The 20,305-nt window shown below is 40.4% G+C and overlaps 1 long non-coding RNA gene across 1 annotated transcript; it reads right to left on the reverse strand.

Moving 5' to 3' along the window:
- Positions 1 to 2,328: 2,328 nt before the first annotated feature.
- LOC123412157 lies at positions 2,329 to 4,290 on the reverse strand. Its single transcript, XR_006613425.1, has 3 exons — positions 3,566 to 4,290; positions 3,343 to 3,399; positions 2,329 to 2,827 (listed from the first exon to the last, which is right to left on the reverse strand). It is a non-coding gene; the product is annotated as an uncharacterized LOC123412157 (long non-coding RNA).
- Positions 4,291 to 20,305: the final 16,015 nt, after the last annotated feature.

A 20,305-nucleotide genomic window follows, 5' to 3' on the forward strand; every position in this document is an offset into this window, starting at 1 on the left:
CTTTTACTCCAAGTTTTATCCTCTTCATGAAGTCCATGTGGATCATGCTAACAATGCTTTATGTGATACTTATGTTGTTGATTTTATTCATGATCCCACTGAAAAATTATTATGAGAAGGGAACATATGCTTATAGATATTTCAATAATATCAAGTTCCCTCTCTTTATGTTGAAGGTTTTGAAGCTGCACTTGTTTTGCCTTCCTATGCTTATTGCTTTGTGCTTCAGTGAATTATTCTATTGCAATATTCGTATGCATAGGAAGCATGTTAGACTTAAATATGTTTGGTATTTGCTTCTTGATGCTCTATTTCGTTCTACAACTCTTACTCCTACGAGAGCATCATTAAAATCTTAAGCCTATCTTTATGGCTATAAAGAAAGAGCTCTAGGGAGACAACCATTGTTATCTTTAGTTTGAGTTTTTACTTTCAGTTTTTAATGGTATTGATGTGTGTTACTACTTTAGCAACATCATTGTATCTTTATTTTTAAGCTTTGTGCCAATTTTTAGCCTCCGATTGCAAGAAAGTTCAAAAGTTGTAACATGCTGTCCAAAAACAGATTATGTCTCCTTGACTAGAAAAGTTCACCAAAAAATCACCAGATCATTTTTTTTTGATCTGATTTTTTACAGTATGCTCTATACAATTATATTTCTGGCGTATGTTCTAAGTTTTTTTATTTGAGTTGCAAAAGTGCCCTGAAAAAATTATTTACTACCTGTTGGTCTGTTTTTCACAGATTCTGCCACGTTTTGTGTTTTCATCGTTTTGCAAATCTTAAGGTTGCTTTTTCTTTGCAAAAACCTTTTTGGCAATCTTGAGAAACAGTAGTGATGCATTATAAAGCAAACTATTTTAGTAGTGATGCATTGTATAGATAGAGTTGGTCTCTTAACCCCTAGCTGAGTCTTGTATCTGATGTCAACAGGAAAGACATGAAGGCTCGTGATGTTTGGTAGAGCCATCACTACATGTTCCATCAATATTGAACATGATTTCATCGTTTAAACAACTCTTCATTGTAGGTGTGTTTGGTTCTTGTAGACCAGGTTTCGATATTGTTGGCCTTCATTTCGTCATATACATTCAAAATCTTTTTTTTACCTGCAATTAAGACATCACCCTAAAATACATCAGTTCTCCCACACATATCGTTTCTTTTGCCTCGGGAAAAGATAAATTGCAAACCGACAAATTTACGAAAAAATGGCACACATATACATAAACATGGTCACATTAATACGAGCACACGGGCATCTCTATTAAATGTTTTCTCTCTCTCACTGGTTGCTACCAACAATCAGACCCTCCCATGTGCTGGTACTACGATCCATAAATCTCAATGAGACCTTGAGATCTACCTAAAGGCCTAAAACCCCTACCTCATACTTAATACTCCTTCTGTTCCTAAATATTTTTCTTTCTAAAGATTTCACTATGGACTACATAGTGATGTATATAGACATAATTTAGAGTGTAAGTTCACTCATTTTGCTCCGTATGTAGTCCGTAGTTTAATCTATAAAAGAACAAATATTTTGGAACGGAAGGAGTACTAATGATGTGACATGCATCCTATGACAAAAAGAACATGCAGAATAGAAGCATGGTGGTAGCGAAATACTTTTTCATATACCTAATAATGGCTAAACATACAACATTAAAACCCGAGGGTTGAACCATTTCGCATCGAGATATGTTGTCTCTGTTTCCAGAACAAACCCCACAAAAACATAGTGTTCTCGCTCTGGCAGTGAGTGAAACTGCGAAAGGCAGCGAGGGAGCGTGTACCTATGCAAGGGGGGATGCTGCCATGCAATAATCTCTTGGCTCACTCATGGTCGGGTCTAATTAGTAACCATTCAAAAAAAGTTTGTGTTTTTCCATTTGAAATATTGTAGTTGAACAAAAATATATTGTCCTTGGGTATGTGGAATAAAAACAGAGGCTTCTTGTACAACTGGTGCAAATAGCCAAAGCAAAACCAAGCATTAAAACCATTATAGTTAGGTGTCATGTTTTATCGACCCTTATAACATTATGGTTCAGGCATACCAATGCAAGGACATACTTAGATGGTGTCTTTATACATAACTGGCTCAGGCGTATCAAGCCTGATAATGGAAACATGATAGACTAAAAGCATCATATTAATTAGTAACTCATAAATAGACATGCACATGTACGCCTAGAAAGCTTAGAGTTTACAGGACAGACAACGAGTAAATACCGAGCAAAAGTTCACTTCTTAATTTGGGCAAACAATATAAAGAATCATATTATTACCTTCAGGATTGGGGAAGCCGAGAGATACTGGAAACAACATGTATGTCTAGAAAGCCTACAGGACATCTATAAAGCACTTTTGAACAGGGCTTCTTATCTGCACATACACAAGATACACTCAGACATCATCAGAACCACAATACTTGCATTTCTTTCCCATATGTGTGTAGCAATATAACTACAGCACGCGGCATCACACACTGGTCTACTAATCACGAAGACACCCTTCATCTTCTGTTTCAATGACAGCTTGAAGGAAACAACACATAGAAGTACAGTACTATACATAGAATAACCTGACAAAAAACTTGACAAAATCCTAGGCCCTGCGTGATCAATTTGGACCAAAAACACCAGAGCAATCAAAGAAAAATAAATACATCATACATGGAAACCCAACACACTAAATCCAACAGAACAAAGAATGTGAAACTTTATTAACACCTCATGTACAACAACACATCCCCTTCGATGATTTGGTGCCAAGAAGGCAAGAACCTTCCAGTGTTAGGATTCGACCTCATTTTCTCTTTGCCTGTGGTGGAGAAGGAAGTCAATACTTGTGTTTTTATGTCAAAAGCAAGACCGAATAAATTATTGGGATATGAAGAACACAAATAATATGGAATATTAATAATGGTGGGCGTACAACCCTTTGGTTCAGGTAGCATTGTTTCAATCTTAGGATGTGTATCTTCTAAATTTGATGCCAAACAGCTCCAGGTGTCAACCCTATCTTGTGAACTATTTTTTTTAAACAATAAGAGCACTCAAATATTCAGCTTGGAAGGCTCATCTGTACATAATAATTCCATTTACTGATCTATCAGAAGGAGAACGGACATCATCTGTTCACATGACCAACACCATGTACTAATCTATCAGACCAAAAGGTAGAAACAAAAACTTTTGAGACTTTTATTTACAAACATAGCTTTGTTTAGTGGGTAAGAGGAGTACAAAAACATGTCATGTGTTTTATTACACAGGAAAATCAAACAGCAAAATGCAGGAACAGGTGTGACTATATCCAAGAGAGAGATAATTCACCTTGGTCTTCTTGATCAAACTCTTCCTCAAAATTCTTCTTATACCCTCCACAAGTAACTAAAAGTTGAGGAGTCAAAATAAAATTATCAAAGAACCAAAGAATCAAGCAGTACAAACTGAGAGAAAAAAGATGTGGACCAGGTGGGCAGCCTATCTCGGAAAGGAGTGAGAAGCGAAGGGGGAAGAGGAGAAGCAAAGGTGGAAGGAGTGTCACGCCTTCTACCTGTCGACGTGCGCGGCTGCAGAGGGTCGCTCGCCTCTGCCCCTCGCCCATGCTGCCGTGGCCTTGACCAGATCACAGATCGATCAAAGAAACTCGGGGGGGCTCCATCTCACCAATCCATGAGGACCCCAAGCCATCTCCCCAACCCATGAGGCCCCCGAGCTTCTCCTGCATCGCTGCCTCGGGTCATCGCCTTGCAACCTCGCCCACCCCACTGCCATCGTCAGGAGATGTCGCCGTCGCCGTCGTCGCATTCTTGTCGGACCAGATGTGACGAGGAGAGAGGATGCATGAGGAGGAGAGATATGTGTATTAATAATGGTGGGCGTACAACCCTTTGGTTTAGGTAGCATTGTTTCAATCTTAGGATGTGTATCTTCTAAATTTGATGCCAAACAGCTCCAGGTGTCAACCCTCTCTTGTGAACTATTTTTTTTAACAAGAAGAGCACTCAAATATTCAGCTTGGAAGGCTCATCTGTACATAATAATTCCATTTACTGATCTATCAGAAGGAGAATGGACATCATCTGTTCACATGACCAACACCATGTACTAATCTATCATACCAAAAGGTAGAAACAAAAACTTTTGAGACTTCCATTTACAAACATAGCTTTACTTAGTGGGTAAGAGGAGTACAAAAACATGTCATGTGTTTTATTACACAGGAAAATCAAACAGCAAAATGGAGGAATAGGTGTGACTATATCCAAGAGAGAGATAATTCACCTTGGTCTTCTTGATCAAACTCTTCCTCAAAAATTCTTCTTATACCCTCCACAAGTAACTAAAAGTTGAGGAATCAAAATAAAATTATCAAAGAACCAAACAATCAAGTAGTACAAACTGAGAGAAAAAAGATGTGGACCAGGTGGGCAGCCTAGATCGGAAAGGAGTGAGAAGCGAAGGGGGAAGAGGAGAAGCAAAGGTGGAAGGAGTGTCACGCCTTCTACCTGTCGACGTGCGCGGCTACAGAGGGTCGCTCGCCTCTGCCCCTCGCCCACGCTGCCGTGGCCTTGACCAGATCACAGATCGATCAAAGAAACACGGGTGGCCTCCATCTCGCCAATCCATGAGGACCCCAAGCCATCTCCCCAACCCATGAGGCCCCCGAGCTTCTCCTGCATCGCTGCCTCGGGTCGTCGCCTTGCAACCGCGCCCACCCCACTGCCGTCGTCAGGAGATGTCGTCGTCGCCGTCGTCGCATTCTCGTCGGACTAGATGTGACGAGGAGAGAGGATGCATGAGGAGGAGAGATATGTATGGCGGGATGGCCGCAACAATGGATGGAGAGGATGGATGGGGAAGGAGAGGTGGCAGGGAGGAATGGCTAGGGTTGGTGGCGAGGATGAGGGATTGGTGGGGAGGAGGCGAGCTAGCGATGCACGCGGCAGCTCCGGCGGCGGCGGCGGGTGGTGAGGCCGTGCGGGTCCTGCGGCGCGTCGGCGAGCGGATCCAGGCCCCCCGGGTCGGAGAGGCAGATGAGAGGGGAGGAGAGGAGGGGGAGGGAGTGTGGCGGCCGACGAGGGATGGAGGGAGGAGGGAGGGGGCTGGGGATTGGGGGGCTGGCTTTTATACGTCTACGCGTGAAATGACGAAAATGCCCCCGGCGGGGCACGGAATTTACACGCGGTGGCAAGCCAGTGGCAAGCACTATTCATAGCGCTATAGGGGGCGACATGGATGGCTTCCTCCTGACTAGGAGTCTAGCGTCTTTTATAATAGAAATAGATGAATCATATGGAGTTTTCCCCTCTTTATCTTCTTGTGATGAATTGAGTTTTCCCTTTGAAGCTTCTTATCGGATTGTGTCTTTAATGATTTGAGAACACTTGATGTATGTCTTGTGATGGGATATCTGTGGTGACAACGGGATGTTCTATTAATCCACTTGATGTGTGTTTGGGTGATCAACTTGCGGGTTCCGTGACCTTGGGAATCTATGCATAGGGGTTGGTACATGTTTTCGTCTTGACTTTTTGGTAGAAACTTTGGGGCACTCTTTGAAGTTCTTTGTGTTGGATTGAACATGATGAATCTGAAATTATGTAATGCATATCGTATAATCATGCCCAAGGGTACTTGTGGTGACATTGGAGTATCTAGGTGATATTAGGGGGTGTTGGTTGATGTGTATCTTAAGGTGTTATTTTTGTACGAACTCTAGGGTTGTTCCTGACACTTGTAGGGATAGCTCATAAGATTGATCAGAAAAGATAACTTTGAGGTGGTTTCATACCCTACAATAATTTATTTGTTTGTTCCCCGCTATTTTTGACTTTGGAGTGAACTCTTTGTCGCATGTGAGGGATTTATATATGATTCAACTATGTTAGTATTGTTGACAGAACTTGCACTAGTGAAAGTATGGACCCTAGGCCTTGTTTCCAAGCATTTATACAACATTTTGCTCGCTGTTTACTATTTGTTACCTTTCTGTTTTTATATTTTCAGATTACCAAAACCTATATATACCATTCATATTACAGTTGTATCACCATCTCTTTGCCAAACTAGTGCACCTACACAATTTACCATTGTATTGGGTGTGTTGGGGACACAAGAGACTCTGTGTTATTTGATTGCAGGGTTGCTTGAGAGAGACCATTGATGACCCACAAGTATAGGGGATCAATCTTAGTCCTTTCGATAAGTAAGAGTGTCGAACCCAACGAGGAGTAGAAGGCTCTGTTAAACGGATTTCAGCAAGGTAATAACTGCAAGCACTTAAAGTAGCGGTAACAAGTGATTGTGTAGCGAGGTGAAACGTCGCAAGCAAAAAGTATCAAGTAACAAGTAGTAGCAACGGTGCAGCAAGTGGCCCAATCCCTTTTGTAGCAAGGGACAAGCCTGAACAAAGTCTTATAGGAGGAAAAACGCTCCCGAGGACACACGGGAATTTCTGTCATGCTAGTTTCATCATGTTCGTATGATTCGCGTTCGTTACTTTGATAGTTTGATATGTGGGTGGGCCGGCGCTTGGGTACTGCCCTTACTTGGACAAGCATCCCACTTATGATTAACCTCTCTTGCAAGCATCCGCAACTACAAAAGAAGAATTAAGACAAAGTCTAACCATAGCATTAAACCAGTGGATCCAAATCAGCCCCTCACGAAGCAACGCATAGACTGGGGTTTAAGCTTCTGTCACTCCAGCAACCGATCATCTACTTACTACTTCCCAATGCCTTCCTCTAGGCCCAAATATGGTGAAGTGTTATGTATTCGACGTTCACATAACACCACTAGAGGAAAAGACAACATACAGCATATCAAAATACCGAACGAATATCAAATTCACATGACTATTATTAACATGACTTATCCCATGTCCTCAGGAACAAAAGTAACTACTCACAAAACATAATCATAATCATGATCAGAGGTGTAATGAATAGCATCAAGGATCTGAACATAAACTCTTCCACCAAGTAATCCAACTAGCATCAACTACAAAGAGTAATCAACACTACTAGCAACCTTACAAGTACCAATCGGAGTCGTGAGACGGAGATTGATTACAAGAGATGAACTAGGGATTGGAGAGGAGATGGGCTGATGAAGATGTTGATGAAGATGCCTCTCCTCCGACGAGAGGAGTGTTGGTGATGACGATGGCGACGATTTCCCCCTCCGGGAGGGAAGTTTTCCCGGCAGGATCGTCCTGCCGGAGCTCTAGATTGGATCTGCTCAAGTTCCGCCTCGTGGCGGCGGAGAAAGCACGGAAAAGCTCCCGTCTGATTTTTTTCTGGACCAAGACGCTTCATATAGAAAAAGAGGGGGGCTAGTGGGCCGTCAGGGAGCCCACAAGCCCCCACTCCGCCACCACGGGGTGACGGTGTCAGGGCTTGTGGCGCCCTGGCAGCCCCCCTCTGGTAGTTCTTTCGCCCAGTATTTTTATAATCCCAAAAAAATCCATGTAACTTTTGAGGGCATTTGGAGATGTGCAGAATAGTGGACTAGGATTTGCTCCTTTTCCCATCGAGAATTCCAGCTGCCTGAATTCTCCCTCTTCAAATAAACCTTGCAAAATAAGAGAGAAAAGGCATAAATATGGTACCACAAGTAATATAACAACCCAAAAAGCAATAAATATACACATGAAAGCATGATGCAAAATGGACGTATCAACCATCTTCATCCTACGCCTCCCACGGATTGATAAACCTTAGGTCATCCACTTGAGGGAAACTTGCTATTGTCCTACAAAACTCTACGCTTGGAGGTCCAACACGAGTCTACAAGAAGAAGGTGTGTAGTAGACATCAAGCTCTTTTCTGGCGCCGTTGCCGGGGAAGTTAGGTAAGCGGCACTCACACCCGTCAACGAAGCTCTTTTTTGGCGCCGTTGTCGGGGAGGTGAGTGCTTGAATGTATATCTTTAGATCTTGTAATTAAATCTTTTAGTTTCTTGTTTTTCACTAGTTTGGTTTTATAAAACAAAACTACAAAAAATGGAATTGAGGTTGCCTCGTATGATTCATCTTTTCAATGTCTTTCGTGAAAATGATGGCAAGGAAAATTATGCTCAAGTGTTAGAATAAGAAGTTATTAAAATGTTTGGCACTAAATCTTTGTATGATAAGCATGATTGCAATGTTGTTAGTATGAATTCATTGAATATTCATGATGCTAATGATATGCAAAGCCACAAGCTTGGCGATGCTATGTTTGATGAAGATGATATGTTTAGTCCCCCAAGTTTCGATGAGAAAATTTATTATGATGAAAGCATGCTGATACGTATCCAACGTATCTATAGTTTTTTATGGTTTCATGCTATTATCATGTCAACTTTCGATGTTTTGTATGCACGAATATGCTATTTTATATGTCTTTTGGGACTAACCTATTAACTCAGTGCCAAGTGCCAGTTTTTGTTTTTCCGTGTTTTTGATCTTTTTCAGAGGAGAATATTAAACGGAGTCCAAATGGAATAAAACCTACGGAATGATTTTTTCCATAACAGAAGATACGCAGGAGACTTGAGAACCAAGGCACGGGACCTCGGGGGAGGTCACAAGCCCCCTAGCCATGGCCTGGGGGGGGCGCCTAGCAGGCTTGTGGGCCCCTCGTGGCTCCTTTGCCCTACCTCTTTCGCCTATAAATTCTCTAAAAATCCAAAACCATCGGAGAGAGCCACGAAAGTACTTTTCCGCCGCCGCAAGCTTCTGTCTCCGCAAGATCCCATCTAGCGACCGTTCTGGTGCCCTGCCGGAGGGGGATTCGGACACGGAGGGCTTCTTCATCAACACCATTGCCTCTCCGATGATGCGTGAGTAGTTCACCACAGACCTTCGGGTCCATAGCTAGTAGCTAGATGGCTTCTTCTCTCTCTTGGATCTTCAATACAAAGTTCTCCATGATCTTCATGGAGATCTATCCGATGTAACTTTCTTTTGCGGTGTGTTTGTCGAGATCCGATGAATTGTGGATTTATGATCAGATTATCTATGAATATTATTTGAGTCTCCTTTGATCTCTTATATGCATGATTTCGTATCCTTGTAATTCTCTTCGAGTTGTGGGTTTTGTTTGGCCAACTTGATCTATAATTCTTGCAATGGGAGAAGTGCTTGGTTTTGGGTTCATACCGTGCATTGTCCTCACCTAGTGACAGAAGGGGTAGCGAGGCACGCATCGTGTTGTTACCATCAAGGGTAAAAAGATGGGGTTTATATCATATTGCATGAATTTATCCCTCTACATCATGTCATCTTGCTTAAAGCGTTACTCTATTTGTTATGAAATCAATACACTAGATGCATGCTCGATAGCGGTCGATGCATGGAGTAATAGTAGTAGATGCAGAAAGTATCGGTTTACTTGCCTCGGACATGATGCCTATATGTATGATCATTGCCTTAGATATCATCATGACTTTGCGCGATTCTATCAATTGCTCGACAGTAATTCGTTCACCCACCATAATACTTGCTATCATGAGAGAAGCCTCTAGTGAACACTATGGCCCCCGGGTCTACTTCACATCATATTTCAGATCTACACTTTTACTTTGTTGCACTTTCCACCTTCAGATCTCACCTTGCAAATAATCGTGAAGGGATTGGCAACCCCTTTATAGCGTTGGGTGCAAGTTTGTTTGTTTTTGCACACGTACATTGGTGCCTCATCTTGATACTCCTACTAGATTGATACCTTGGATCTCAAACTGAGGGAAATACTTATCACTACTGTGCTGCATCACCCTTTCCTCTTCAAGGGAAAAACCAACGCAAGCTCAAGAGGTAGCAAGAAGAATTTCTGGCGCCGTTGCCAGGGAGGATCAAGTCAAGAATAGTCTCCCGTCTACGTGCCAATTTCTGGCGCCGTTGCCGGGGAGTATTCAAAGTCAAGCATATCCAAGTTACTATCGCAAACACATCTCTTGCATTTACATTATTTGCCTTTTGCCTCTCGTTTTCCTCTCCCCCACTTCTGAAAAAAATAAAATTTACAAAAATATTTGCCTTTTTCGTACGCCCTTTTCTTTCGCTTGCTTTTTGTTTGCTTGTGTGGGATAGTCTACCTATCCTTATGGCTAGTCCTATCGCTTTGAACGATACTCCCGAGAGCGAAGTTCTTAATTTCTAACAAAATGAGGGAGCAAACTTAAAGGATGCTTGGTATAGGATTTGCAATTCTCAGAATAGATCTACTCGTAAGCAATCTAATACAGTTCTGCTTCGCAACTTTTATGTGGGTATTTCCCCTTGGAATAGGTATGTTCTTGACACAATCGTAGGCGGAAATTTCTTGGGTAGCCGTACCATTGATTCTTACGGTGCCTTAATAAATTTGGTAGGCTCACCCCCACTAATGGTTAATGTAACTACCTTAAATTTGGAACATGTGATGCGTAGGCTGGATATCATTGAAAATAAAGTTGCTACGATTGAACTCATTGAAAATTTGGATAAAAAGATCCACAATCAAATCACTCAGTATGGATTCAAGGTGGGAATGACTTTGAAAAATTTAAAGGAGAGGGACCCACAGTTAACGAAAAACTAGGTCATGATTCCGCTAGAATTGGCAAACTAGAGGATGTTATAATCAACTTGGGTTCTGCTTTTGCCGTAGTTCAGAACACTCCAAATTTTGCCCACAATAAGGCCACCAAGTTTGTTTTTGTTCCTAAAAACAGTGGTGAACCATTTAGTAAGAGAGATGAAGATCTTAAAATGTTGAGTGTTCACCCTACTTATGGTTTGAGCACCAAAGACGACGATACTTGATTCTATCGCCTTATGCCTAGCTAAGGGCGTTAAACAATAGCGCTTGTTGGGAGGCAACCCAATGAATTTATCTTTGATTTTTTCTTTATGTTTTGTTGTGTCCACACCATCATAGTTCTGTTATGACTGTGTTTTTTGTGTTTCTTTTAGTGTTTGTTCCAAGTAAAACCTTTATGATTAGTTTTGGTAATGGTTGTTTGATCATGCTGAAAAAGATAGAAACTTTGTGCTCACGAAATTATTTTTAATTCCTATCCATAAAGAGATTTTGAGTTTATTATTTTTTGCTTCTGGTTTATATGCAAATTTCCCTAATCGTCATAAGTTTTCAGAATTTTTGGGATACCAGAAGTATACGAAGTATACAGATTGCTACAGACTGGTCTGTTTTTGACAGATTCTGTTTTTGTTGTGTTGATTGCTTATTTTGATGAAACTATGGATAGTATCGGGGGGTACTAGCCATGTAAAAGTGAGAATACAGTAATCTAACATCAATCTAAATAGAAATAAAGTTTACTACAGTGCCTAAGGAGTTGGCAGTTTGTTTTCTTATGCTAATGATATCACGATTTTCTGTTTATGTTTTGTGTTGTGAAGTTTTCAAGTTTTGGGTGATGTTCTCATGGACAATGGGATAAATAGTGGAAAGAGCTTAATATTAGGGATGCCCAAGGCATCCCAAGCCAAATTCAAGGACACCAAAAAGCCTAAGCTTGGGGATGCCCCGAGAAGGCATCCCCTCTTTCGTCTTCAATCCATGTGTAACGTTACTTGGAGCTATATTTTTATTCACCACATGATATGTGTTTTGCTTGGAGCGTCGTGTATTATAGGAGTCTTTTATTTTTGTTTTTTCACAATCATCCTTGCTGCACACCTTTTTGAGAGGGACATGCACTCATCGTGAATTTGCTAGAATACTCATTGAGCTTCACATCTTTTGAGCTAGATAATTTTGCTCTAGTGCTTCACTTAAATCTTTGTAGAGCACGGTGGTGTCATATTTTGTAGAAATAAAAACTCTCGATCTTTACTTATATCTTTTTGAGAGTGCTCTCTCTAAGCAACTTGGTAATTGGCTTGTGCTATGAAAGTAGTCCTAAAGATGATAGGCATCCAAAGAGGATATAATAAAAACTTCCATATTCAAGTGCATTGATTAGTAAGAGAAGTTTGATTCCTAACAATTAAGTTTTGAAATATGGATTTGGTAATATTAGAGTTATGCTAGTAGGGTGTTGTGAATCTAGAAATACTTGTGTTGAAGTTAGAGATTCCGGTAGCATGCACGTATGGTGAACCGCTATGTTAGGAAGTCGGAGCATAATTGATTTATTGATTGTCATCCTTTGTGTGGCGGTCGGGATCGCCCGATGGTTAACACCTACCAACTCTTCCCCTAGGAGCATGCGTTTAGCACTTTGTTTCAATTACTAATAAAACTTTCGCAATAAGTATATGAGTTCTTCATGACTAATGTGAGTCCATGGTATAGATGCACTTTCACCTTCCACCATTGCTAGCCTCTCTAGTGCCGCGCAACTTTCGTCGGTGCACAAACCCACCATATACCTTCCTCAAAACAGCCACCATACCTACCTATTATGGCATTTTCATAGCCATTTCGAGATATATTGCCATGCAACTCCCACCGTTTCGTCTCATGACTTGTGACGTCACTTTCATATTGCCATTGCATGATCGTAAGATAGCTAGCGAGATGTTTAAACGTCATACGCTAAGCTAGATCGTTGCACATCCCGGTACACTGCCGGAGGCATTTCCTATAGAGTCATCATTGTTCTAAGCATTGAGTTGTGAGTAAATAAAAGTGTGATGATCATCATTATTAGAGCATTGTCCCATGTGAGGAAATAAAAAAAGAGGCCAAAGATGCCCACCAAAAAAATGAAAAGAAGCCAAAGAGCCCAAACAAAAAAATGAGAGAAAAAGAGAGAAGGGACAATGCTACTATCTTTTTCCACAGTTGTGCTTCAAAATAGCACCATGTTCTTCATGATAGAGAGTCTCTTGTTTTGACACTTCCATATACTACTGGGAATTTTCATTATATAACTTGGCTTGTATATTCCAATGATGGGCTTCCTCAAAATTGCCCTAGGTCTTCGTGAGCAAGCAAGTTGGGTGCACACCCACTAGTTTTCCTTTCGAGCTTTCACACACTTATAGCTCTTGTGCGTCCATTGCATGGCAATCCCTACTCATTCACATTGATATCTATTGATGGGCATCTCCATAGCCCATTAATACGCCAAGTCAATGTGACCATCTCCTCCTTTTTGCCTCACAACCCCCACCACACTCTATTCCACCTATAGTGTTATATCCATGGCTCACGCTCATGTATTGCGTGAGAGTTGAAAAAGTTTGAGAAAGTAAGAGTTTGAAAAAAATTACTTGGCCAATACCGGGGTTGTGCATGATTTAAATTCGTTGTGTGGGGATGATGGATCATAGCCAGACTATATGATTTTGTAGGGATAACTTTCATTGGCCTTGTTATTTCAAAAGTTCATGATTACTTTGCTAGTTTGCTTGAAGTATTATTGTTTTCATGTCAATAGTAAACTATTGTTTTGAATCTTATGGATCTGAACATTCATGCCACAAGAAAGAAGTTACAAAGGACAAATATGTTAGGTAGCATTCCACATCAAAAATTCAGTCTTTATCACTTCCCTACTCGAGGACGAGCAGGAGTTAAGCTTGGGGATGCTTGATACGTCTCCAACATATCTATAATTTTTTATGGTTCCATGCTATTATCATGTCAACTTTGGATGCTTTGTATGCATGAATATGCTATTTTATATCTTTTTTGGGACTAACCTATTAACTTAGTGCCAAGTGCCAGTTTCTGTTTTTTCTGTGTTTTTGACCTTTTTCAGAGGAGAATATTAAACGAAGTCCAAACGGAATAAAACTTGCGGAGTGATTTTATTCCATAATAGAAGATACGCATGAGACTTGAGAACCAAGGCAGGGGACATCGGGGGACGTCACAAGCCCCCTAGCCGTGGCCTGGGGGTCACGCCTAGCAGGCTTGTGGCCCCCCGTGGCTCCTTTGCCCTACCTCTTTCGCCTATAAATTCTCTAAAAATCCAAAACCATCGGAGAGAGCCACGAAAATACTTTTTCGCCGCCGCAAGCTTCTGTCTCCGCAGGATCCCATTTGGCGACCGTTCTGGTGCCCTGCCAGAGGGGGGATTCAGACACGGAGGGCCTCTTCATCAACACCATTGCCTCTTCGATGATGCATGAGTAGTTCACCACAAACCTTCGGGTCCATAGCTAGTAGCTAGATGGCTTCTTCTCTTTCTTGGATCTTCAATACAAAGTTCTCCATGATCTTCATGGAGATCTATCCGATGTAACTTTCTTTTGCGGTGTGTTTGTCGAGATCCGATGAATTGTGGATTTATGATCAGATTATCTATGAATATTATTTGAGTCTCCTTTGATCTCTTATATGCATGATTTCGTATCCTTGTAATTCTCTTTGAGTTGTGGGTTTCGTTTGGCCAACTTGATCTATAATTCTTGCAATGGCAGAAGTGCTTGGTTTTGAGTTCATACCGTGTGGTGTCCTCACCTAGTGACAAAAGGGATAGCGAGGCACGCATCATGTTGTTGCCATCCAGGGTAAAAAGATTGGGTTTATATCATATTGCATGAATTTATCCCTCTACATCATGTCATCTTGCTTAAAGCGTTACTCTATTTGTTATGAACTCAATACACTAGATGCATGCTGGATAGCGATCGATGTGTGGAGTAATTGTAGTAGATGCAGAAAGTATCGGTCTACTTGTCTCGGACGTGATTCCTATATGTATGATCATTGCCTTAGATATCATCATGACTTTGCGCGATTCTATCAATTGCTCGACAGTAATTCGTTCACCCACCGTAATACTTGCTATCATGAGAGAAGCCTCTAGTGAACACTATGGCCCCCGGGTCTACTTCACATCATATTTTCAGATCTACACTTTTACTTTGTTGCACTTTCCACCTTCAGATCTCACCTTGCAAATAATCATGAAGGGATTGACAGCCCCTTTATAGCGTTGGGTGCAAGTTTGTTTGTTTTTGCGCAGGTACATTGGTGCCTCATCTTGATACTCCTACTGGATTGATACCTTGGTTCTCAAACTGAGGGAAATACTTATTGCTACTGTGCTGCATCACCCTTTCCTCTTCAAGGGAAAACCCAACGCAAGCTCAAGAGGTAGCACATGCCTCCTATTTATGATGATTATTGTGATGACATGTATGCTATAAAGAATAATGGTAACCATGAAACTTGTCATCATGATTTTAATTTTCAATTGGATTATGCTTCACATGATAGCTATTTTGTTGAGTTTGCTCCCGCTACTATTGATGTGAATAAATTTGCTTATGTGGTGAATAGTAAAAAAATGTGCTTGTAGATCATGAAAAGAATGCTTTATGTGCTGGTTATATGTGGAATTCCTTCATGATGTGATAACCCACAAGTATAGGGGATCAATTTAGCCTTTCTCGATAAGTAAGAGTGTCGAACCCAACGAGGAGCTAAAGGTAGGACAAATATTCCCTCAAGTTCTATCGGCCACCGATAGAACTCTACGCACACTTTACGTTCGCTTTACCTATAATAAGTATGAAACTAGAAGTAGTTTATAGGAGTGATAGGATAGGTTTGCAAGAAAAGAAAGAACACGTAAATAAAATTAGGGGCTAGTTAGATAAAGCAACAATTACGTTAGTTTAACGAGTGTGGAAAAGTGGTGGTAGGAGTTGCGGAATTGTTCCTAAGCAATTGACTATGTTACTAGACCGATAGTAAGTTTTATGTGGGAGAGGCCACTGCTAGCATGTCATCCCTTACTTGGAATTCTATGCACTTATGATTGGAACTATTAGCAAGCATCCGCAACTACAAATGTTCATTAAGGTAAAACCCAACCATAGCAATAAGATAAATTTTGTTTTGCATGCATAGTTTGTTTGTTTTAGTGTTCCCATAGCTTATATTCAGTGATATAAATTATGGGAATAGTATAATACAGTAGGTATCATGTAGGAACAATTATGAATCTTGTCTTCACAGTACCTAAGTGAATGGTCATTATTTATTATACTAACCCATCTCACGAAGTTCCGTTAAGTTTTGTGTGATTGAAGTTCTCAAGTTTTGGGTGAGACACCTATATGAGGAGAATAAGGAGTGACAAGAACCTAAGCTTGGGGATGCCCAAGGGACCCCAAAGTAATATCCAAGTAAGACTCAAGCGCCTAAGCTTGGGGATGCCCCGGAAGCCATCCCTTCTTTCGTCTTCAACATTATCGATATATCTCACTTGGAGCTATATTTTTATTCGTCACATAATATGAGTTTTGCTTGGAGCTTCAATTTATTTTGTTGTTCTTTGTCAGGTGTTATTTATAATCTTGTTTTTCAATAAAAATTTCCAAGAATTACATTAGGATGCTTGCATTGCATGCTTTGATTTGTGTTGTGTAAAAACAGAAACTGGTGTTCTAATGTTTGAATTTTCATATTTTACTGAAACATGGAAAGTTTCTGAAATTTATACAAAGGGTTTTCATATAAATTTTATAGCATGTCCTAAAGTTTCATAATTTATTTAGTTACAGAAGTACACTGCTTTCATAAATTTCTACAGACTATTTTGTTTGGACAGATTGATGTCATAGTTTTGTTATCTACTTATCCTATAGTTTCCATAGCCTATATTGATAGATATAAATTGTGCAGATGATAGTAAAAAGAAGATGATGTTTACAATTGTTATGCAACTTGTCTTGGCAGTACATAAAGAGTTGATTTATTATTATGTGCACTAACCCATCTTACAAGTTCTTTTCAAGTTTTGTGTGGATGAAGTTTTTGAGAATAGGTGAAACCGGGATACGAGAGGACTGAAAAATATACAAAATCTCAAGCTTGGGGATTCCCAAGGCACCCCAAGTAAACATTTCAAGAACTCTCAAGCATCTAAGCTTGGGGATGCTATGCATCCCACCTCTCTTCGTCAACTATCGGTTAGCCTATGTTGAGCCTAAATTTTATCCGTTCACATGACGTGTCCTATTATTGGAGTGTTATTTTTCTTTTGTTTGATGTTTAAATAAAATACTCAGATCGGAAAAAAAAATTGAGGGAGAGAGAGAGTCCTCACATAGCTCCTTAATTGTTTGACTACTCATTGATCTTCACATATATCTTTTGTGAGTAGCTTGTCATTTCCTCTAATGCTTCACTTATACCTTTTTGAGGGATGAAATATTTATGATCTTGTGCTTCCTTTAAATTGGTTTGATCATATCTAAAGGGCAATAGCAATATATGAAACTAGTCCCAAAGTAATAGATATCCAAGAGGGATATAATAAAAACTTTCATGAAGATCATGGGACAAATTAAACTTGATTCTTTGTAATAGTTTTGAAACATGACGATAGTGATATGTGAGTAATGTTAGTTAGTAATTATCCTTTAAGTAGGAATATTGGTGTTAAGCTTTGTGATTCCCTATGCATGCACGAAAGTCAATAGTTATGCAATGAAGTTACATCCTATTGTGGTGCATTATTCGGTGTTAGTTATGACTCAATGCTCACTTATGTGAATTTTTGTTTCTTGGTTTGATTGCCTCCCAATCTATTTGCTAGCCTTCATTTGTACTAAGTAGAAATGCTACTTGTGCATCCAAAATCCTTAAACCAAGTTTTCCCCATGAGTCCACCATACCTAACTGTATGTGGTACCGCTCATGAAACGGTGGGGAGTATCCAATATTTTTCCATGCTAGGTGGATTATTCTCACGTTATGTGTTGATTCACTATCATTCACGAGAAAGTGGTTGGTATTCGGGATGCCCAGTTCCATGCTCAAAAATCAAATCAAATATAAAAAAAATCCCCCAGGAATGTTGTTGGTATGGACGGTACCCGTGGATTTGGCTCGCCGTGAAGTGTGATTGACTGGTGGAGGGGGAGTAAAACCTTTACCATTCTGTTTGGGAACCGCCTATAATGTATCTATCATGGAAAGTATTGTGAGCTACTTTGTCATTTTCGTTGACAGCAAAAGCATGCTACTCAAAATAATTTTTCTCTCTCAATTTAAACCTTGAGCTCTAGCACCTCTACAAATCCCTACTTCCCTCTGCGAAGGGCATATCTATTTACTTTATGCAATTTTTATTTTTGCTTTGAGTCTCCATCTTCTCTTATAAGCACCAACTATGGAACACTATGATTGTACTTGAGCATTGGGCATAGCTAATATTTGAGTGTGTTTCATAAATGGATCAATGCTTGAGCATGATGGGCTAGGTATAACTTTCTTTAGTGTTGATATTTTGAAAGACATGGTTGCTTGTTGACATGCTTGAGTATTGTAGTCATTATGTTAAAACTAGACTATTGCTTTGAATCACTTACAAGTCCACATGTCCATGCTATACAAAGAAAAAAGAATTTGATGAACATGTTACGCAGCATTCCGCATCAAAAATTCTATTTCTATCATTTACCTACTCGAGGACGAGCAAGAATTAAGCTTGGGGATGCTAATACTCTCCAACATATCTATAATTTCTGCTTGTTCCATGATGTTATATTATCATTCTTGGATGTTTTACAATCATTTTACTACAACTTTATATTATTTTTTAGGACTAACCTATTAATGGTTGCAAAATTGCACAAGTTCTTGTTTCACACTTTGATTTGTAGGAATTAATTAGAAGTTATCAAAAAAAAACGCAAAAGGAGCCTTGTTGGAGGAGGACTCTGACTCTCGTGAAATCTGTCCACAAACAGTTTTTAGAGATCGTCAGTTTGACCCCGGAAGACGGCGTCAAATGGAAAAAACTAAAACTCGAAAAGTGTGGGGAATTTTATGGTAATGATTTTGGACAACAAATTCGTTTAAAACAGAGTTCATATGTGATCTGGAGACCCGTCTTACTGAAGGGAAATATCTGATTACGGGGTCACGAGAATTGTTGACGTGATTGAGTCCAACTCTTAACATATCTGATATATTCGGTCAATCCACAACTTTGGAGACTCGTGAGGGCTGTGAGGAGCCTCTAGGAAGGTTCTAGAGGTGCCCGAGAGCTATTGGATCAAGGGTCCATCCATCGGAGGGCCATAGAGCACCACAGAGGCACATATAAGGAGAGAAAAACCCTAATTTTGGTAGAGACACCAAGAGCAAGGAATTTGCCTCTCCCTTGGCAGCCGCCAAGAAGGGGAGAGGCTCCTCCATTGCGGCACTAAGACCAAGGAAGAAGGAGGGGCAAGGGGCCTCTGCCCGTCGCCACCGCCGCCGCCCGTCGTCGGTGTCGTGGCCGCCATCGCCTCCATCTCTTCGGGGCTGCACCTCTCCATCAACAAATCTCTCTTTCTCACCATGATAATGTGTGAGTAATCCTCCTTGGATCTGAGGGTATGTACTAGTAGTTATGTGTTCAATATCTCTCTCTCTCGTGTTCTTGAGATGGCACGATCTTGATGTATCACGAGCTTTATTAATATAGATGAATCATATGGAGTTTTCCCCTCTCTATCTTCTTATGATGAATTGAGTTTTCCCTTTGAAGTTTTCTTATCGGATTGAGTCTTTAAGGATTTGAGAACACTTGACGTATGTCTTGCGATGGGATATCTATGGTGACAATGGGATGTTCTATTGGTCCACTTGATGTATGTTTTGGTGATCAACTTGCGGGTTCCGTGACCTTGGGAATCTATGCATAGGGGTTGGCACATGTTTTCGTCCTAACTTTCTCGTAGAAAATTTGGGGCACTCTTTGAAGTTCTTTGTGTTGGATTAAACGTGATGAACCTGAAATTATGTGATGCATATCGTATAATCATGCCCATGGGTACTTGTGGTGACATTGGAGTATCTAGGTGACATTAGGGTGTTGGTTGATGTGTATCTTCAGGTGTTATTTTAGTACGAACTCTAGGGATGTTCGTGACACTTATAGGGATAGCTCATAAGATTGATCACAAAAGATAACTTTGAGGTGGTTTCATACCCTACCATAATTTCTTCGTTTGTTCTCCGCTATTTGTGACTTTGGAGTGAAGTCTTGGTCGCATGTGAGGGATTTATATATGATTCAGTTATGTTAGTATTGTTGAGAGAACTTGCACTAGTGAAAGTATGGACCCTAGGCCTTGTTTCCAAGCATGTATACAACGTTTCACTCGTTGTTTACTATTTGTTACCTTTCTGTTTTTATATTTTCAGATTAAAAAAACCTATATCTACCATCCATATTACACTTGTATCACCATCTCTTCGCCGAACTAGTGCACCTATACAATTTACCATGGTATTGGGTGTGTTGGGGACACAAGAGACTCTTTGTTATTTGATTGCAGGGTTGCTTGAGAGAGACCATCTTCATTCTACGCCTCCCATGGATTGATAAACCTTAGGTC

Source organism: Hordeum vulgare, chromosome 1H (assembly GCF_904849725.1).
Source record: "Hordeum vulgare subsp. vulgare chromosome 1H, MorexV3_pseudomolecules_assembly, whole genome shotgun sequence".
NCBI classification, from domain to species: domain Eukaryota; kingdom Viridiplantae; phylum Streptophyta; class Magnoliopsida; order Poales; family Poaceae; genus Hordeum; species Hordeum vulgare.